Genomic DNA, 22543 nt, shown 5'->3' with positions numbered 1-22543 from the left:
GGAGGAAGGAGATCTGATATGGGGAGGGTCTCACACCAGCAATCAGATTCTCCACTCATGAGTCAGACTTTTAACATGCTCCCACCCAACCACAGTGGTCAGGGCAGAAATAAAATTCTACTATGTATCCAGAAGGCAGAGAGCTGGAAATATCTGGTGAACAGATTAATAGCTATTCTAGCTGGGCAGGCTCTGGAGAATGGGTGGGAGTCAGGTGAATATTGGTAGGGTGGGGTTGGATGGGGAGAGTGGAAGAAGGATGAAGATGAAGAGGAGACTTAAAGAGATGGAGGCTGGTCGGGGGTGGGGGGGCAGGAACCAATGGGAGAGACAGGAGTCAGAGATGTGCGATGGTTTAGGGGGAGGACTTGTGAGTCTGCCAGTCTGGTTGGAAGAATTTGATTCAAAAGTTGAACAAATACAGACTCAGCTCCTATTGTGTATTAAATGCTGGGATGCAAAGAAGAATAAAACATGGTACCTACCTTGCAGTCTAGTGGGAGAGTTAAGTTTTGCACAGAGAACAAAGGGAATCAAAATATTAAAAAGGGTGGACAATACTTATGTTTGCAAAGCATGCTTCCAAGATCCACACATAGCTTAATTCATTTAATCATCATTGCATCTCCATGAGGTAATTGCTGTCATTACCACCCATTTTACAGGTGGAAAAACTGAGGCTTGGCATGGTTGTGCATAGCAGAGGTGGGCTTCAAATCTAGGCACTCTGAGTCCAAGTTCTGTGCTTTTAATTGCAAAATCTTCACTCTGCTGCTTTTTGCTTGATTATTTGTGACCTAGGGCTGTGCCTATAATCTTGGATGGCAAGTAGTTTTGCCTTGAGATTCAAAATGATAGATTGTTACTGGTTGCCTGGAGCTCCATATTGGGAAGGCTTCCAAGACCAACCTGGAACTAGGAAGGAAGGAATGATGTGATTAATTAGTAATGCCTGCCATGGGCGTGGGAGGTGGTATTGTCAGTCTGATATATTTGGTAACCCTGGTCTATTTAATGTCTACAGCAAAGGGGATTTAATCAATTTATTAACAAACAAAGAAGTCAAAACCAAACAACTAATTCATTGACTGTTTTCCTTACTTTTCAACTTTTTTTTTTAAACTTTAAGGCTTTATCATTTATGGCAGCAGGGGTACTCCTTGTTTGAAAAGCTGGCTTTCCTTTCTGGAGATTAATGTTTAAAATATCATAACTGCAGTCCCTTAGGCAAGCATACACCTTAATTGTCAAAACAATAAAACTATCAGCCATGGTAAATGTTCAATCCATTGCGCCCCTGGTGCAGTTGTCAGCTGGGATGGCATGGCAATGATAATAATAAAACAAAGATTCTAGTTCCAAATTCTGTGCAAGGAAGAAACCATCAGCTGACTCGGGGAATTCAGCCGTCAGAGGCTCCAGCTGTAGCATGCATCGTTAGTGGAATTTCCTGTCCTGAAATGTTGCAGGCTTTCCTCTACAGGGAAGGTTCTCAGGAATATTAGCTCTTCCACCCCCATCCCTAATCTCTTTTCTTGGCTTTCCCCCGCTAGCTATCACTTCTCCCTGTGCTCAGACTTTTGTTTACTTCATATTCTTTCCCATACATTTCTAGGAAGGGAGCCCAAATTCAGCTGCATGGAGATACAGATACTGACTAGGAGCTTAGAGCTCAGGTGATAAATAGGCTTCCTCTCCTGAGCCAGCTCTGATCAACTGCTTGTGCCTACTGAAATGCTGAGTTGAGAAGGTTTGCAGCGGACTCAACCTGAAAGCCTTTTGGGATTGATTAGTGATGTCTGCCACAGGTATGGGCTGGGGACTATTATTTGTGTAGGTGCCCACTGGCTTTCTCTTATAGCTGTGATGTTGGTGAATGAGTCTGGGGTTTGGTCCTGGGAGATGCTAGTTCAAGTCCTATTTCTTCTCTATGTGAATCTTGCAAGTGTCAACTATCTTTTCTTTGTCTTAGGAAAACTTGAATGAAACTAATTCTCCTTATGGAGTGGTTGTAAATATTGTAGAGGTGATGCACATTCATTCATTCATTCATTCATTCAACAAATATCTGTTGAGCACAATGTGAGGTGCTGGGGATACAATGGGGGATACAATATGGATGTGGTTCCTGCCCATACAGAGCTTATAGTCTACTGTGGGTATTTATTGGTTCTCTATTGCTGTGTAACAAACTACTGAAAATTTAGAGGCTCCTTTAGTTTCTTGGAAGAATTCGCTTTCTTACCACAGTAAAACCGTGTGGGCTCTGGTTTTGGCTGGCTGTCAGCTGCATTCCACCTGCAGGTCCTAGAGGCTGCCCGCCCATAACACCGAGAGGCCTCCTGCAGTTCCTTGTCTCATAGGCTTCTTTAATGGCCAGTTACTTCACTAAGTCAAGGAGGGTCTCTCGCTCTAGTCTGCTGAGATGGAGTCTTATGCAACCTAATGTAACCATGGAAGTGACATCCTACCACCTCACTATATTCTGTTGATTAGCCATGAGTCACGGGTCCCTCCCATACTCAAGGGGAGGGAGTTTTACCAAGGCAATGGACAACAGGAAGTAAGAATCATTGGAGGTCACATTAGGGTCTCTCCACTGCAGAGATATATAAATAAGAGTTTATTTATAAGAGAGTATGTGTAGAAAGGAGGCATATACACAGGAAGAGTAATACTGTGATAATTGCTATGACAAGGGAGGTTCAGGGTATAACAAAGTACCTATTGGGGCACTTGAACAGTCTCAAGATTGTCAGGGAGGACTTCTTGGAGGAAGCATTTTTTTTTAGCTGAGATCCAAAACATGAGTAGGATTAACTGTACCATAATGTACTATCTAGATATTAGTTCTTCTTCCTTTCATTACTATGTGCTACCCAGAATTGGAACAAGTCTTTATATAAGGTCTTTCAGGCACTGATTACTGTGAGGTTCATTCTATACTTGCTTTGGGATTTCTTCCTGGTTAAAGCACCCCCAAAGGAAATCAACTCCTGGACTCAGATTTTGTGGGATGGCAAGGAGACGAGTATCAGGCTGGGAGGGTGAATGGGGTTCTAGGGATGTCTCTGTCCAGCCACTGTCAATTCCCACTGCTGTTCTCCTGAAAAGGAGGGAAGCCATTGGTGGCTCTAGGACAGGGTGGGGAAACCACCGACTATTTCAGTTTGGGCCGATAGTTGGAAAATCTATGGCCTAGCCAAAGTTTTCCCCATTCCACAGGGATCTGTTTAGAAATAATGAGAGCAATGATAGCTGTTATCCAAAGTCATGTTTCAATTTTTTAAGCTTTAATAGGCGTTACTTGCTGTTATTGGGAATAACCCATCATAGTTTCTAACTATGCAGCCATCCCAGCCCTAGTACCAAACATATGATCGAGGAAGCCTTCTTGGATAGTTCAGCCTCTGTAGACATGATGTGGAGAATAACCAAGGATCCCAGCTGATGTCAGAACCCAGGCCCCAGATACATGGCTCCAATAGGGCCATTCCAGCTTTCCTCCAGCCATCAAAGTCACCCCCCAAGTGAGGCCCCCAGCCACTGTGGAGCAGAGACAAGCTGTCCACACTTTGCCCTGCCAGGATTCTTGGCCCCTAAAATTGTGAGCATTATAAAATGGTTATTGTTTCCTGCTTCTAAGTTTTGAGGTAGTTTATGACAGAGAAAGACATAATTGGAACTCCGGGGGATCTTTCAGAATCTCTCCAGACCATTCTAATGAACAACCTTGCTGAGAACCACTGGTTCATACCACTAAATGCTATCTTGCCATTTGAAATGAATAAGGAAGCTCTTTTGGTTCTGCTGTGGTATGAGTTAAGAGTTACATTTTGAGGGGAAAAATGGAAATTTATCAGTACAATTTTTTATACTCTGCTACCATTTGTGTTATAAATAAATAAATAAATAAATAAATAAATAAATAAATAAAGAAAGAAAGAAAGAAAGAAAGATTATTTCTGAAATAATACATAAGGAAGTGGTACATAACTATTATGGCTCCAGAGAGGGAAAATGGACAGCTGGGGAACAGAGGGAAAATTTTACTTAATACCCGATGATAGCGTTCCTATTTTAAAACATGTGAACGCACCATTCAATGGTAAGTAAGAGCTTCCTATTGCTTACCTGGGGAACTCCAAATCCTTTAGCCTGATCAGGACTCAGCCTTCATTTTCAGTTTTATTAATCTCTCCTTTTATTTTCCATTAAAAAACTGGTTGTGGTAAGCAGAATAATGCACCCCCACCCCACCACTGCCCGAGATGTCCATATTCTAACCTGGAACCTGAACACATTATGAATGTGGCAAAAGGGACTTTGCAGGTGTGATGTCTCTGTTCTCCAGCCATCCAGTTTTCCTCTCTGGAGCCAGTAACAGGCTGATGGTGAATGGATATCTCTTCTTCCTACCCCATATCCTGCCCAACAAAGCCCTGTGTCCTGTGGATTTTATATCCGAACCGCCTCTCCCATCCATGGCTTTCTTTCTATCCTCTCTGCCAACACCCTTGTTCAGTTTCTTACAATGTCTCACCTGCACTATTGCAACAGCCTCCTAAGTGGTCTCCCTCTTCATTTTCGTGCCTCCTCTGATCTGCTTCCCATTTTAATGCCAAGATCTTGATCCTGTTCTTCTGTCTAGAAACCTGGACATGGTTGCCCATTGCTCATGAGATCAAGTTGCAAGGGCTAGCATGCCAGATGGGACCCTGTGCCCCTCAAGCTTCACCTCCTTCCTGCTTTCCTCTGCATCCCCTGTTCTAATCACCTTGTCTCCCTGAAGCTTCATGGACACACCCCACCCTTCAAGGCACCATATTGTTCCTTCAGCCTGGCATGTCCCTCCCCTTCTCCATTAGGCAAACTCCTAGTTATTGGAAGACATTTCCAAATATCACCCCAGGAAACCTTCTCATCTTCCCAAGGCACAATGAAATCTTTCACTTTGTTATGCTCCAGTAGTATTTGTACACATTCCTTTGGAATAGCTCTTATCTAATTGCATTACAATCGTAACGGAGAATTACACTTTATCATCGTATCACCAGCACTTAGCACAGCTCAGTGCCTGGCAAAACATATATGCGATTAATAATAACCAACACTTACTGAACTCTTACTCTGTGCCAGGCACCTGCACTAAGAACCTTGTGGGTTAGCCTGATTATTTCACTTCTCTCTCACACAGCCCAATGAAAAGTATTTTGCTAATGTCTCTGTTTTCAGTAGAGAAAACTGAGCCTTGACGAGGTTAAGGAAATTTCTAAGGACACAGCGCTGGTAAGTGGTGGAACTTGAATTTGAACCCTCAGTTATCCAATTTGTTCTCTTAATATTAGTTATTAGTATTTCTTGAATAAATAAATGAGTCAATGAAAGCATGCATGAACACCGTCAGTTATTTGAATAAGTGTGTATCTTCAAGCAGCAGCCCATGGCCAGTCTGTTGGCTTGGAAAGGAGAGAGGAGAATTCTAGGCAGAGGTGATGGTATAAAAGATAAGCACAAAAACCTGAAGATAAGGGGGTGGAGATTCCCAGTGGAGTCTCCCCAGTTGGAGTGCTGACCCCACTCTCCCTGACACCTTGAAGATTTTAGCTCCTGAATCGCTGTCACTCTCTCCCAAGCTACTCCTGTCCCAGTGCTTGGTGATTTCAATATTTGTGTAGATAATCCAGGGCCCTCCAATGACCTTGTCCATTATCTTTCCTGAGCCATGAACTCCCACGGTCACATTCTGGAACAGTGCTGCCCGATAGAGTTGTCTGTGTTGATGGAAATAGTCTTTCTCTGTCCTGTCCAATAAGCCACTAGCCATATGTGGCCACTGGGTACTTGAAATGTAGCTAGTGTAATTAAAGAATGGGATTTTAAGCTTTAATATGAATAATTAAAATTTAAGTAGCCACCTGTATTGAGTAGCTACTGGGCTGGACCATGGAATCACCACTAACTGTAACCCCTTCATAATCCCAGTTTCAAGAATCCTATCCTCTGTTACCTTCTAACTTTCCAGTTTAATTCTTCTCCTTCCTGACCCCAGTACTTGCTTGACCTTACTGGGACCTGTAGTCTAGTGATCCTATTACTTGCCCCCAGCCCTTTATGCAGTTTGTCTTCATGTCCTTTTTATCTAGCTTCCATTCTGTGATCCTTCATTGTACCCTCCCTTGCGTACAACCTCAACAAACTTGCCCCCTTCTCACTTCTTTGCCAGTGCCTGGTTAAACGTCAACCTTTGTTAAATCCATCTCTCTGCTCTCTCCCTGATTCTGAACTTGAATGTGGCCAGAGAAGAAGAAAAAAGGTGCTGATGTGTCACACAGGTGGAATCAATGCTGCTTCACCAGCATCACTTTTCTAGACAGCTATTTCAGACCTTATCCTCTCTCTTCATACCTTGACAATGATCCCTCCCTGCTCTCTCAGCTGGTAAACATGATTCCTATTTCAAGGAGAAAGCTTAAACAACAGAGGAAACTTCCAGAATCTCCCACCACTTTTTCTATCAGTTCACCCACATCTGGGCACATATGCTCTGCCTTCCTTAATATCGTTGGTCAAATTCTTCATGCTCCTCTTTTGGGCTGGCTTCTCTTGCGTGCTTCATCCTCTTCCACCTGTCAAGGGCATCTTTACAATTCTTCCCTCTCCCTCAAACAACTGTCAATGGCTCATCCTCACTCGTGTACACATGTGCTATAATTTCTCCTCCTCAGGGCTGAGTATTTGCAGTTCCCTTTACCTACCATGCTGTTCCAGTCAAGAGTCACAAAACTTGTCCCTTCATTTCCTTTGGATATTTGCACAAATATCACCTCCTAAGCATACTATTCAAAATTGCAAAAAATTTCTCCCTCCCTATATCATTTTAATTTTTCTTTGTAGTACTTACCACCACCCAATGTGCTGTAGACTCTATTCATTAATCCTCAAGGACTGGGATTTTTCATCTCTCTCTCCCTCTCTTTTTCAAGGCTGTATATCAGCACCGAGAATAGTATCTGGCACATAATGGGTCCTGATGACTGTATGTAGGAAGAACTACACAGTGGCTTCCTTTCCCTGACATTCCTACTGGTTCGTAGCAATGGTGTGACTTTTCACTACAAAGGGGGACAGCTATTCAGAGTGCTGTGACCACCCTCCACTCTCACTTGGAAGTTCTTAGGGCAGAGCTTCCCAAACTTTAATGTGCCTTTGAATTATCTGGGCATCTTCTTAAAACACAGCCTCCAATTCATCAGGCCTGGGGTGGGGCCTGAGATTCTGCATTTCTTTTCTTTTTTTTTTTTAATTTTACCAAGGAAATTAATTAGATTTGTGATCTGTATGAAAACACATGAAATAATCACTGAACAATACTAACAAATGATGAATGAAATAATGTATATAACTATAAAAATAGACTTTGTTCTCCTGATCATTAAAATGAATTTATACAAAAATCTGCTATCTAGAGTTATCCTGAAAGCCTTTATAACATTGGTAGAATTTCAGCTAGATCTTGTAGAACACGTAAAATACACCTCAGTAAAGAAAGAGTCAGATTATCTAGGTCAGGGGAACAGCAAGTTACTGAGAGGCAGGTGAAGATGTTTTAAACAAGGCGCATTCAGAGTGGTATGAGAATTCAGTAAAGACACTAACCTAACTAGTTCTGGTTGAAAGTAATAGGAAATGTTACAGGAGACAGGTAAGGTTGGGCTAGGATCTGATCACTGAGATTCTGCATTTCTAACAAGCTCCCAGGCCATATAGATGCAGCTGATCTGGACCACAGTTTGAGCAGAAGGCGGCTTGACTCATCTTAAGCCTTCTCCTTCTTTCTCTTTTAGGACAATAAGAGTGAGCATAAATATTTACATGGCACATTTATATATTTACAGCGTCAACAAATGACCCTGAGTTCAAGCAGTTCTGCGGTCAGTGCCTCTGTAGCTGCAGGTTACAACGTTTGTCTGGAGGCCTTCATCCATCGCTATGTATGCCAGGGGAGGAAATGTTGGCTGGCTAGGCTGTTACATGATGACTGTCCATTGTTCTGGGAAGAATTTGTGTGTGTGAGTGTGTAAGAATATTTTTATTGATGCAAATAATTTTCCTAGCAATTGTCTGATGCAATTTGCCATGTTCTGGCATGAAATCAATGCAAAGACAAGTCCTGCCTTTCTGCTCAGGTTTTTATTATTACATCGCATTTTCCTCTTCTGTCTGGAGAACAATGTGGAATATTTCCTATGATAATCGCCATCATCAATTAGTTTTAAAATTTTAGGGCCTTCCTGCCCAGTCTGAACAGTTTGTACACACCATAAAGAGGCCCAGCTTGGGGGCGGGGGGTAGGTAGAGTCTCAAAATAGGTTCGCACCTCTTTGCCAAGCCAGGTGCTTCGGCTGGGGTTGCATTGCCTTTCTCACCTAGAAGGGGGACTGTTTTGCAAATTGAATAAGGGTACCTGGTGTTTGCTGGCTCTGGCCATACAGCTAGGGAGAGCTGCAAAGGCAATTAGAGAGCGCTGAGCACAGCACTTTGATTTCAGGGATGCAGAGATACTGAAGGTGGAGCACTTGTCCCAGTTTTCATCACCATCAGCAGCACCAGCATCCCATCTTCATCTAATATTTATTGAGGACTTAAAAGGCACAAGGCATTAGGCCAATTGCTTTACATACATTTTCTTATTTGTTCCATATAACAACACTCCCCAAAGTTAAGTATTGTTATCATCCTCATTTACAGATATGTAAATGGAGACTTGGAGAGGTGAGGCAAGTTGCTTGGGGTCACAGAGCTATGTTAAGTGTACTTTTCAAAAATGTAGATTATGCCTCTCTGGCAAATATTAAATGATCTCATGTCAAAGATTTTATTTAACTCACTAATTAGTGAGGGGACCAGTAAGATGTTAAAACTTATCCAAAGAGCATTAGAGAATTTAGGTGTATGCCTGTGATTTAACAAAGGAAGGTAAGAAAGGTGTGGTAGGCTGAGTAACAGTCTCCCCAAAGATATCCACGTCTGGATCCCTGGAACTTGTGAACAGGTAAGAACTTGTGAACAGCTGACCTTACGTGTAAGAAGAGAAGTGGACGTTGAAGTGATGTGCTTTGAAGGTGGAGGAAGGGGCCTCAAGCTACAGAATGTACGTGACCCTAGCAGCTGGGAAAATCAAGAAAAGAGATTCTCTTCTAGAACCTCCAGAAGGTACCAGACATCCAATTTTAGCCCAGTGAAACCAATTTTGGACTTCTGACTTCTAGAGCTGTAAGATAAACTTCTGTTGTTTGAAGTCCTAAGATGTGGTCCTTGTTGTAGCAGCAGTAAGAAATTTACAGTTACTGGGTTAGGTAGAGAGCTGGTTAATGTCCAACAGGGCCATAAACCATAACTGCTGCAGCTAATTCTTCTACCAGAGTTAAATTATTTGCATCTGTACTAGACCAAAATTTACAAATTAACCTCTGCCCCTACAGAGATGAAAACTGCCCAGTCAGTAGAAAGGCAAGCCCAGCACTGCGCCCAGTAATCTCTTCTGCCTACTCCCAAGCTTAGGATACTCTCTTGGACAGCAAGGTGCTGGGTTCAATCCCCAGTACCTCCCCCCTCAAAAAACTTTTATATGTATAAATGGTTTGGCATCATAATACTTTATCTAGTAAATGCTTGATAAAAGCTTGAATTGCATGTGGTTTGGTGGAAGGGAGAGGTGGAGACTTTGGGGAAGGGAGACAGCCAGCTGGAGCAAATGAGTGGTATTCTTGAGTGATGGTGCAGTGAAGGTCCTGATGGTAGTTGGGAACTTTTATAGGGAAGTGGGATCTGTGGTTGGACAATCAGAATGTAGCCAGAGTCTTGATTGAGGGCTGGGGGGTGTAGGTTTACCTCACAGGGCAATCATTCCTGACACCGACTGAGCATTAAAATAAGCTGGGGAGAGTTAAGAACTCCTAATGCACAGACTTTGTATTAGCTTGCTGGGGCTGCCATAACAAAGTACCATAGACTGGGTGACTTAAGCAATAGAAATTTATTTCCCCACAATTTTGGAGGCTAGAAGTTCAAGATCAAGGTGTCAGCAGTGTTGATTCCTTCTGAAGCCTTTCTCTTGGATTTGTAAACAGCCACCTTCTCTCTGTGCCTTTACATGGTCTTCCTTCTGTAATTGCGTCCAGATTTCCTCTTCTCATAAGGACACCAGTCAGATCAGATTAAGGTCCATCCTAAAGAACTCATTTTAATTTAATTACCTCTTCAAAGACCCTATCTCAAAACACAGTCACATCCGAGGTACTGGGGGTTAGGATTTCAACATGTGAATATTGCAGGGGGACACAGTTCAGCCTATAACACCCCCAGAGACTGATTCAAGTGATTAGGAATAGGGCTGAAGCTTAGTAAGGAAAGCTCTGTTTTAATGCATGCCCAGGAATGAGAACCACTGGCATGGGGTCTACAGTACAGGCAACTAGGGGTGAAAGCTGAGGATGACATGGGCAGAGGTGACCGCTGGTGAAAGCTTTGCACCTGGCACTCCACTGCTCTTGCCAGTGGATGGATCTGGGAAAATCACTCCAATACATTGAACTGCCGTGGGTTCATCTGTGAGTAAAGACAACACTCTGCCTGCCCTCAAACTTGTAGCTTCTTCACATTCTAAGGTTTCTTATTCTGGAAGCAGTTGTAAGGTCAATTTATGGTGGTGGTGAGGATCGGAGGAGATAAGGAGAGGCAGTTTTAATGTGCTAAGTCCATCACTGCAGCTACCCCAAACCCCTGCCACCATTATCACCATTAGCAAGTTCACCAACATCACAGGGGCCACCTCCTTCATGGTAAGCGTTACACTACCTCCCCTGCTCTCTCTGTGCCTGCCCCCACCACCCCTCCCCCACTGTCATCAGGAGGGGCAACTGTAACAGCAGCAGCTGCAGCAGCCGTGGGTGCCACGTCAAGAGACACAGGCAATCACATTTTAGAACTGGACCACTTAGACCAAGTTATCAATTTCGAATTGGATGAAATGCAGGTCCAGAGAGGTTAAGCGACTTACTCCGGCCACAGAACTGTTAAACAGGAAAGCTAAATCCAGGATCCTATCTTTTAACCTCACATTAAGTGTCCTTCGTATTGGCTCACCCGACCTCATCGCAGCTTGTCAGCGGGGATGCGGGGCTGAGACCCCACTATCTGATCTTACTGTTCCTTCCAGTCAGCAACACACCATCATGCAAAGCAGCCCCATTAAACACAGGTCCTCTGTGCCTGTGCTCCGTATCTCCTTTTGCAAGGGGCTGAAAGGGTCTGGTTTAAGGGTGGGGCATGATCTTTCATTTAATTTTTTCAGTTAGGACTTGGTCAGTTAACAGTGACATAAGCCCAACCAACAAGGACTAAGCGAAACAGGCACTTATTGGTTCATGTAACTAGGAAGCCCACGGGCAGCTCTGGCTTCAGGCAAGGCAGCATTCAGGGCTCTCGTGATGGAATCGTCGTGTGTCTCTTGTCCCGGGGCTGCCAGCGTCCTCCTGGCTCAGTCTCAGGCTGTCCATGTGGCGTCAAGATGGCAGCTCCAGCCCCTGAATCCTCTAGGTTTCTGGCACAGTAGGTAAGATGTAGTCTGTTTTTAGCTCAAACCAAAGTCATAGAATTAGATAATTCAAAAAATATTTATTGAGGGCTCACTATACACACGGCACTCTTCTAAACTCCAGGGATAGAGAGAGGAAGAGACCGAAGACGGGCTGGTGGTCTTGGAGCTTTCCCACGGGAGCCTTTGTGGGCTCTGATTGGATGGTCTTTGAACACGTGCCATCTGTGAACCAATCACTGTAGCCAAAAGATGTGACGTCCTGATTGGCTTGGGCTGGGTCATGTGCCTCGCTGAAAGCCTGCAAGCCGCTTCTTTTTGATTGCGGGCACTAGGTTATAGTTATGATTGCAGTGTGTCCCCAAGGCATAACCTAGGGACTCGCCCATAATAAGCATATGACAAGTGAGCGCGGGAACAACCGAATAAACAAGCAAAAGAGAGAGAAAGTGCATGATAGCAAATGTGGAAAAACCCAGTCAAAGGGGACAAAGCTAAACAAATCCAACCATAAAATGATGCCAATGAGAAAGGCGATATAGTATTCACAGTAGATTTTTTGCTTAAAAAAAAAATTGCATGATGCATCTCTTAGCAGGACAAGAAAATCCTGCTCATTATTCAGAGCAGCATTAGAGACAAAATGGAAGTTGTAGCTACTTTCAGAGTTGTCCCTGGGGTCGACACACCCGACGGTCACCCTGGGCCTCATACTTTGAGGAGCTTGTGAAAGAAGAAATGGAGACAGCTAACAGCCGGCAGGTAAAATATGTTGATGTCATTATGTAAACGTCTATCACCCTCACCTTCCCGGGTTCACCACCTCAGCCCGCTGTGGCAGCTGAGAAACGTTTCTCCCCACTGTCTGATGTTCTTGGGCACAGCTGCTTAGTTACTTTGATACAGGCTGCCCTTGATGTTCGTTTTATGCAGATTTCAACTGGTTAAAAAAAAAAAAAACCACAAGGTAAGAAAAAAGTCTAGGAGAAGATTCATACCTCCCAAACTTGTCAGCAGGTAAAAGGCCCTTTTATTGGTCCTAAATTTGAAAAGTTTGTTTCTGTCTGTCTTGTACAAATCCTAGGTGGGTCAACCCTTGCAGGAATGTGTGTAATTTCAATCAGTCCACTACTCAAGGAAGGACATGTACAGGGCACATCAGAAGAGGCAAACTAAGTGATCAAGAGGAACCTACATTTGAGCAAGAGCCCAAAGGAGATGGGAAAAGTATTGGAAAGACCAAAGCTTTAAAGAAATGAGCAAATGCTATGAATTCATGAAGGGCAGCGAAAAACATGCCTATACATAAACTTGTTCACCAGATTCCAATAGACTGGAATATGAGGGTCACCCACGAAGTTTCAAAAGGCTAAAAGAATGACAAATACAAAGTGTGAGTGATTTCAGACAATGATGGCAAACACATGGAATTCATTACCTTTAGCTGTAGGGATTTTTCATTGTGTTTTTAATTTGCATTTTCCTAATGGCTAATGATGTTCAACAATTTTTCTTTTGCTTATTTGCCGTCTGTATCTCCACTTTTGTGAAATATCTGTTCGTATCTTCTTGGCCATTTCTCATTGGATTGTTTGTTTGCTTTTTTACCCTTGGGTTTTGAGAGGCTTTTATGTAGTTTGGATACAAGTCTTTTGTCGGATATGTGACTGGCAAATATTTTCTCCTAGTCTGCAGCTTGTCTTTTCATTCTCTAAACAGGGTCTTTCACAGGACAAAGCAAGTGGAGGCTTTAAATTCCCATTTAGAAAAGCCTAACTTCTGCTTGAGAATGCTGAACATGGCCACTCCATTGGGTACTGCTCATGAGGGTGGATCATGGGTCTAATTCCTGTTTGGCTGTGCTCACTCAGCTTTACAATAGCTCATCCCCCTCATGAGCTCAACTCTGTTTAGTGGCCACAGGTCAGTGTTTTTCAGGACATCACAAAACGATGAGCTAAGAAAGAGTGGTCCACTGCCGAGAGAACAACTTGAAGGCAAGTCCCCACTGATCCGGAAAGTGCTTGGTCGCATCACTCCCTTCTTCGAAAACTGGAAAATGCACCATCATTGGTAGAGAGTGAAAGCCAGCGTTCAAAATGCCAGGAGGCTTCTCGGGCCATTTCATCAAGACATAAAGTAACAAACAGACGTGAATTCATCGGGTGAGTTTAACCAATACAGAGAGCCAAAACACACATGGAATTCAAACCCAGAAATAATCTCTGGTTGGAGGCATCCAGCACTCTTGTCTGCATTGATTGCATTCACCAGATGAAAGTCAAATCTGCTCCATGAGGCAAATGCTGCCTGGGCTCAGGTTGAGGGCTGCTGCCATGGAGACCATGAGAGGGGAGATTTTCTGACACGCTGCTGGCATGAAAGGACTGGATTACAGCTCCATCTTATGTAAATTTCCACTGGGGAGAAAAAGATTAAAAGGACAATAATCATGATTCAGTCATTCTCATTTAGGGTAATAAGATCCTTTAATTCCTTCTTGGAAAAAGAGGCAACAGCTGTCCTGTCATAAATAGTAAGACACTTTATGGACATTTTAAAGGAACCCAGTCTTTAGCCGAAATTTTGACCTCATAGTTGCACTGAGTTTATGTTTTTAAGAGGAAGATAGATTTTCTTTAAACATATGACATAAGCCCATTGGCCCCAGACATGAATAATTAAGAATGAATTATACCAACCCTCAATTTCTGAAGTGGACAGAGAAATTTTATCCTTCCTGTCTCACCATGTCCAGGCTGAGTGGGTCTAAAGGAGGGCGAACCATTATGTAAACACTATTTCACAGGGTCATCTAGTGACCGTTGGATATTTTCTTCTACAGCCTTTATTCTCTTCTCATTTTGGCCCCAGCTCTCAGTCCACATGGTCATTTCAATGACTGTATCTCATTTGCACAGCTCCTTGATGTAGGTGTATGATGATGATGATAATGGTAATTATGGAACTGCTCCTCAGGCAGGTTAACTTGCTCAAGGTGTCAAAGCTGGTAAGTGGGGACACTACAATTGGAACCCAAGTGGTCTTATTCCAGAGTCCACATACTCAAGTCTTGCTCTCTGCTTCCGTCAGGTTGAATGCCTGTCTCTGATCTCCACCTGTAGCCCAGAATAATAGCTTCCCTTGCTTGTTTTTGTCAGGGGCACAGGAGAAGTGTGGAGTGTTTTTTAGGTGAATCATCTAGAGAAGTTCGTCTTATTTTGGGAATTCTACCAGTAGCTTAGGGTAGGGGAAATTTTGTTTTACCCCAACCCTCTCTAGGTTCTATAAGGAAGAGAAAAAATGATGAGATAGAAATGATTATATTCTCTGTCTGCTCAGGTAATGGGTAAGCAGCTTGCAAGCTGTGAAGTTTGGAGTAATTCAGGGAACCAAACTTCCAGCTGTCGGAGATGGTACCCAGTGTCTAGGTACACCTGTCTGTGGGCTCAGAAAGAGCTGGGAGTCGAATGCACAGCTCAGATCCCCAGAGAGGTGGGAGAGCCAGGACTCACGTATCCGAGGCATTTAATACCCATGAGAGCAGGGGTTTTGTCAGTTTTGTTCACTGCTGGTTCACTAGCAGCTGGATGGGTTCCTGGCCAAGTTCCATAAACACTTGTTGAATGAACAAATGAATGAATGAATGTAGCAGATGCTGGCAGGACTTCTATTTCATCAGTCATCATGAAGGTGAAGGAGGATTTAGATACTCAGGAATTTTCAGCTGCCATACATCTTGACTTGATGCTGCTAATGATTATTTCACTTAGTTCAACTTTCCTTTTTAAAATAATTTTTCTTTCTTTATCTTCAGATTCCCATCTCATCTACTAACTCAAGTCTTTTATAGCCTAAATATCTTACCTTGATCTTATGTCTTTCTTTATAACTTCTCTATTTCTACTACTTTCTGCCAAATTTCTTGGGTCATTTACAATTTTGTTTGTTTCTTTCTTTCTATGCACTCTTTAAACCCATTGATAACTACTCTCATTCCACCCCCACTCCCATCACCATAACCCTACCAAAACATTGTTACCAGTGTCCAACATTTTACCAATCCAATGAAGACATTGCAGTTCCTTATTTTAATAAAATATACTATAGTTGCATTTGAAAGAGTTGCCCGCTCAATGTTAAAGTTCTCTTTCCTTGGTGTCTGTGACGTCATTTGACTCTGAATTTACTCCTAATTCTCCTACTACTCTTTCTTTGCAAGGTTTCTCTTCCTTTGTTCATGTGTGGGGTGGGGTCCTATGTAGAAGGGGATTCATCTTCTGGCCACTGTTTGCCTTGTTTGTTTTTGCTCATGAATGGTCATGTGATCCAGCCAGGCCAATCAAAGTCTTCCCTGGGAATTTTGTTAGAATTCTCAGGAAGGCAAATTCTCTTTTCTTGGAGACAATTGGCTTTAAAAATCACTTCAGTCTTGAGCTGGCAGAGACCATCTTCTCTAGGAGCAGTGCCAGTCTGAGAATAAAGTCAAAACATGAGAAAGCAGATTAGAGAGACATGTTGTCATCATGTTGCTCCTGGATCCAGCCATAACTGAAGCTTAAGTTAATATTGGTTGTATCCTTTTTTAAAGCAGGTTTGAGTTGTGTTTCTGACACTTGCAACCAACAGTTTTGAAAAATGTACCTTCTGCCATCTTTCTGTTTCCAGGGTGGTCCTTGTAACTATTCTTTCCCCACTCTGCCAGAAGGATTAATATAAGATGTATGACTGGCAGTGTCATTCCCCTGTTTAAGATCCTTCAGTGGCTCCCCAGAGCCTACTCAGGGGAGGCAAAGTCAAAAGCCTTGAGAGAACAGGCAGATGATGTAAATGAGGGAAGCAGGCCAGGTGAAAGACAATAGAAAGGGTTTCATCTGGAGAGAAGTGCCCTGTCTCCAGCCATTGTATATTCAGAGTGCAAACACTGTGTGCCTGCCAAACACAACACATCTGAAGGTTGGGTTTGGCCTCTAGGCTCCAAGTTTGCAATGCCTGGCCTTTGTTGCAAGTTCTAGCTCCTGCATATAGACCAGGAGGCGTTTGTGACCAAGCCCTTGACAGTTCCTAAGATACATTTTCTGTTATTCGATGTTCTTGTAATACTAAATTGGTGCTGACATTTTTTCACCACCCCATGCTTTTGCTTATGCTGTTCCTTTACCTGGAACCTCATTCCACCCCATCCTTTCCCTCATCATCTTTATCTTGCTAAATCCTATTTGTTCTTCAATTTTCATCTCAGGTGTTATCAGCTCCAGGGATTCTCCTCTTCACAGGACAGGTGTCTTTCCTTCATGCTTCCACAGCTGGCTATATGCTTCTCTGTCATTGAATCTGATATACATGCCAGACTCTGTTGATTGCTTACCCACGGCCATTCCTTCTCTCATTTATTTGCTGGCGGAATTTGCCTCTCTCAATAAATACTAAAAAAAACCTTTACTCTTTTTCCCAGCTTGCTTTGGAGCTAAGGTCTGGGATGTGTTTCAATCCTGCTGAAAAAGATTGGAGCGGAAACCTATTAAGGGACTCTTGGGAAAAATTTACCTCCATGACAACAAAGGAGTGATGCAGAGAACACGTCTTCCTTTTCATTTCTTCCATTGAATGAAGTTCTGTGAGGAGTGATGTCTGGAGCTGCAGCAGCCATCTTGCAACTATGAGGAGAAAACCAAGAGAATCATGGAGAGGGTGAAGCAGATCCCTGCAATCCCTGAGCTGATAACCAACCTGGGAATTTTCTCTTTAAGGCTTTTAGATATAGTGAGATAGAGTAATAACCATCTGTTGCCTAAGTCACAATTTGGGGGCTGTTCTGTCACTTGCAGGGGAATACATTCTAAATGAGTCAACATATGTTCACATTACATTTGTGTTTTTCTTTTTTTATTATTCTGTAAGTTCTTTGTAGGGAAGGATGATCTCATATTCATATTTTTATCACTCATGTCTAACACAGAGTAGGAATTCAGTAAATGCTCATTGAAGTATTTATTTTTCCATGATTTTCCCACTAGGAGCTACAGTAAACAGTGAGTGCCAGACAAAGTCTGTCCCATTTAGGAGATAGCCTCTGAGTGTTGGGGAGTGGAAATATGGCAGTGAATCTTCTATGGGTAATCTCCTGGGGATTTAAGGGAATGAAGGATCTGGTACAAGTATTATGTCATCTCAGTGGAATTGACTAGTGCTATTCAAATCATTTATTCAGACCTTATGAAAGCTTACTACAAAGCCTAGGATGCATGTCAGATGAAAGGTGTGTTGGTTTGAGAAGGGAGAGGCGCTGGGTGCTTACAGCCCCTTCTTCCATGCCAAGCCTCTCTCATGTCCTGCGCTTGTCCCTAAGGCCCCTTTTCTGACCCTGTCCCCTGGGTTCAGTGAGACAGAAATGATAGCTGCTTCCATGATCTCCAATCCATTAACCCCCTACCCTGCCTTGGACTTCTCTTGATCCTTAGCTCCTGCCTCAACTCTGTCATTAAAAGTTGGAGGTTGTCCTTAGCTACTTGGAGGTTTGTGAGATTCCATTTTCATTAAAATGTTTAGAGCATTACACTAGCTTTGGCTAAAAATGGTGCAGCAAATCAAAAAGGCAGAATTACTTTGGAGAATCCATTTGGCAGCCCCAGTCCTCTAAGTACATACACTTAATTTTATGGTTTGTTACACAAATCAGTGAATTCATCATATCAGATGGAGCCCATGTATTTTGGAAACCCCTGTGCACTAAGAGCAGACAGTCTTCTATGGGCTTTGGGCTGTTTTGTTCTTACTTCTAAGGGAGGAAAGTCACTTTAGATTTCAGTATTGACTCACAGAGAAGCCATTCCCGCTTTCTCATTTCTGCATCCATGCTAACTTATGTCCTAATCGCCTCAGATCATCTTCACTCTGAATTTTAGGTAGTGGAGTCAGATCTCCATGTAAATACAGAATCTCAGAGTTTGAAACTTCTGCAGCTGAGAAAATGCCTTGTATAACAGTGTTGGTATGGTGAAGAATTTGAGTGGGGGGGGTGAGGGCGGAGGCTGCTATGGTGATAACATTATTCCTGGGCCATTAATGACCCCCTACACAGGAAGCACAGTTTCTGAGTATGTGTGTGTTTTCTAAGGAGACAGGGTTGGATTTTGTTTCCTTTTTTTTTTTATGGCCACCAGTTTGCTACCATTTAGATTCAGAAAAGTAAATTTAAGTCTTCAGCTTAGATGAATTTCAACCCATGGCCAACAAACAACCCTATATCCTCAGACTCTTGGCTGAGTTTCCTTCACCTCTATGGTTTCCCCAAATCCTGTCTCTTCTCCAAGGAAACAATATTCTTGTAACCCCCTCAATTTCAGTCTATTTTTTTCTCCTATACCCCATGTAACTCAGGGTGGAAAGATACTTTTTGTTTACTCTTTGATCAATGACACAACTTTGAGATCTTTATACTATTCCCTTCATGTGATAGTTCCTTTGTAGGCCATGCCATCCATCCATCCATCCACCCATCCATCTATCCCTCCATCCACCCATCCATCCAGCCACTCAACAGATATTTGTTGAGCACTTTCTATCTACAAGGAACTGTCCTAGGCACTGAGGATGCAATGGCAAACAAGCCAGGGGGTGTGGCCAAGCCTACTTGCTTGGTATACCAGATGACCTTGGAGATAGTGGGAGGGAAAAGTCACACAGCGGTAGTCTACGAAACAGGGTTCATTGGGATGCGAGAGTTGGCACTCAGGTGAATGCCAGGGTTGGTTTAGCTCAGGACTTCTCAACCTCAGCAGTACTGACATTTTGTTGTGCGTGTTGGGGAGCAGTTCTGTGCATAGAAGTTTAGAAGCATCCCTACCCAAGAGATGCTGGTGGCACCCTTCCCCCTCCTTGTCCACTACGACAGTGACATCCACACACAGTTTCAGAAGGTGGGATCATATATGACTTCTATATGGAATCTAGAAAAATGGTACCAATGTACTTAGTTACAAAACAGAAACAGACTCACAGACACAGAAAACAAACTTTTGGTTACCAGTGGGGAAAGGAGGTGGGAAGGGATAAATTGGGAGTTTGAGATTTGCAGATACTAACTACTAAATATAAAGTAGATAAACAACAAGGTCCTACTGTATAGCACAGGGAACTATAATCAATACCTTGTAATAACCTATAAAGATGATAAAGAACATGAAAAAGAACGTATATATGTATAACTGAACCGCTGTGCTATACACCGAACTAACACAACATTGTAAATCAACTATATTTCAATTAAAAGAAATAAAGTGAGGTCATACTGTATATGGCATTCAAATCTTTTTTCCTCAAAGAATAATAGATTATGAAGTTTCTTCCTTGGAAGAAAATATTCATCTACAAGTTGAACATTCCACCATATGGACATGCTGTCATTTATTTATCCAATATCTAGCCAATGTTTGCTCTTGCAAATTATGCTAAAATAAAATATGCTGTGCATACATCTTTGTACACATATTTGACTCCTTCGTAAGGATAAATCCCAAGGAGTGGAATTGCTAGATTAATGGGTAGACATTTTCAAAGGCTTTTTCATCTCTATCAGCTTGCTCCTTGATAAAATTGGACTTCTTTTGTCAAGCTTATCTGTGAAACACTCGTCTAGTTACCTCTCTCACAAAAGCCCAGGCTCTACTTGGTAATGAATAGGCCCACTCCCATGTAAGCACTCAGCCCCTCCAATCTTCACTGAAAATAAAAATTTCCCCCCTCCCCCAGCCTGGCTGCGTCTGGCTGGCCCCTGCGGGGAGGAGGGGGTGGGGCTCTTTGTCTCTTTTTCTTCACTTGGTGTTCTGTTTTCCTCCCATCTTCCTGGGGCTTCCTCTGGTTCCTCCAGCGTTGGGAAGGGGCAGAGAGGAGGAAAGGGATGGGAAAAGACTTACTGGACTGGTGGTGTTCTAGCCCCCGGGTCTCCCAGTGGATTCATCTTGAACGTTCCTTCCTGGGCTCTTTGCAGCCAGCCGCTCCCTGTTCCTGGCGGGCACCTGCAGTTTGCTTGACGGGCAGTTGTGTCTCTTCTGATTCTTCCTGCACTATTTCTTCACTCCCCCAGCATCTGGCGGCACACCTCCTCAGCCAGTTCTGGTTCACAGGAAACTTGCCCACATCCTTTGCCACAACACCTTGGGGAGAGCAGGCCACCTTCAGCGCCTCCTCTCCTCCCTCGACACTCAGCACAGCTAGCCAGTAAGGGGCTCTGGCCCTTTAGATTCTCCAGGCTGAATCAAACCCCAACCTATCGAGTCCTTCATGTTCCAGGGACACACATCCAGCTTTCCAAGAAGTCACCAAAGCCCCTTTGCCCCGGCTTTCAGTGAGACGACAGAGCCCCTCTCCCATGGGGAGCATGCTCGTCTAGACTTGACAGCTCTCTCCCCAAATCCTAATCTAACACCAGCTCCTATCTCTGCTTCTCCAACTTCTTCAAGTTTTCAGAGTTGGATAGATTGGGCTGTTAAAACCTGACTACGTCCTCCCCAAGTCTTGGTGGTCTCAGCCCTCACTTTGAAATGGGAAGCAGCCAATACTGAAAGAGAAAGAACCCCTTTTTAACATCCTGTTTTGCACAGAATAAAGAGGCAGGCGGCATACAAATCAGTGTTGCAGAGGCATCCGTGGTGGGGGGAGAAGAAGATGGGGGTCCAGCTAGAATAATCTTCAGAGTTTCTTCCAATCCAGAGATTGTGTGGCTGGCTGGCAGGGAACAAAAGCAAGTATCGAAGGAATTCCATGTCATATTGGAGGGACACTCACAAAACGTGATAGTTGTAAACCATTGTGCATGTTCTTGAGAGCGATAAATGCAGTTCATTAGGGTAAAGGACCAAGCATTGAGTTGTTTGCAACCAACTTTACATCTCAGAACAGAGAAGACTCAGCTTACTGCTGCAGAGAGTTTCTGAGAGGAAGGAGATACAAACTAAATTTGGTGAACAGAAAGGGGAGATGTGTCTCGCTTTAAACTCTCACGGCCACAAGCTCTGGGCTTCCTTGTTCCCCCAAACGCCTGCCAGGAAGTCATCCCCCATCCCTATAGTTGGAGGTAAACTTGTCATCTTTCGTCCCCACTGCACTGGATCTACACTCCTGTTTTGCTCTGGCAAATGGAGGGAAACACACACACACACATTATTATTATTGTTGTTGTTGTTGTTGTTATTCCCAAGGCACTGAATTAGTTGTTGACTGAGTCAGGATTCAAGGTGGGTTTCTAGGTTTTGACTCCAAAGCTTTCTCCATCCCCGCCACCCTGGCCTCCCAGGTCTTTCTTAGGCACCAGAAACCCAGAAAGCACTCTGCTGGATATTCCCATCCTGCTGGCATTTGCGATGGGGACCTGTGCCTAAATCCATCTTGTGTGTGTGTTTCCAGCTCAGAGCCTCCTGGAATGGAGGTGCTCCCCAGAGACCAGGAGAGCGGCCACGGAAAGCTGAACTCTCAGCGTTGGTCCTGCCGAGGAGGGCTGGCACCCCTGTGCCGGTGGCCCTCCCTTCCGTGTATCTTTAACGAGCACTTGGCCTGCGTTTCCAGCAGACCTGGGCTTGGGCGCTGGGCATGGAAATGAACTCCTGAGTTAGCTCTTGGGGAAAAGTAAAGGCCTGGCCTTGGGCCTGATTGGAGCCCCACTTCTCTGCCAAAGCTATGTAGAGGAAAGAACGCTTGTATTGAATAACTGCATTTTTAAGCAGAGTCTGTTTGAACCATCTTATTTTAACAAGATGGAAACCAAGCCTTGGAGAGGGGCAATGGTACCCAAGTTCCTGCATCTGGTTTAGCAAAGCCACTACGGAGGTCAGCTGGAGAGAGGTCTGAACCTCCCGCAACGCCACCCCAGTGCCGCCCCATCTGGGGAGACTCCCCTGCGCACCCCCCGCCCCACCCCCGGCTGAGTTAGACCCTCCCACAGGTACC

General features: G+C 43.7%; 1 long non-coding RNA gene across 1 annotated transcript; it reads right to left on the bottom strand.

Annotated features, from left to right (window-relative positions):
* Positions 1–10029: 10029 nt before the first annotated feature.
* Positions 10030–21084, bottom strand: LOC123613535 (uncharacterized). Its single transcript, XR_006720895.2, has 3 exons — positions 20515–21084; positions 17147–17256; positions 10030–16072 (listed from the first exon to the last, which is right to left on the bottom strand). It is a non-coding gene; the product is annotated as an uncharacterized LOC123613535 (long non-coding RNA).
* Between the last annotated feature and the right edge of the window lie 1459 nt (positions 21085–22543).

This window comes from Camelus bactrianus, chromosome 25 (genome assembly GCF_048773025.1).
Source record: "Camelus bactrianus isolate YW-2024 breed Bactrian camel chromosome 25, ASM4877302v1, whole genome shotgun sequence".
NCBI classification, from domain to species: domain Eukaryota; kingdom Metazoa; phylum Chordata; class Mammalia; order Artiodactyla; family Camelidae; genus Camelus; species Camelus bactrianus.
This window is presented reverse-complemented; position numbering and strand designations above follow the sequence as displayed.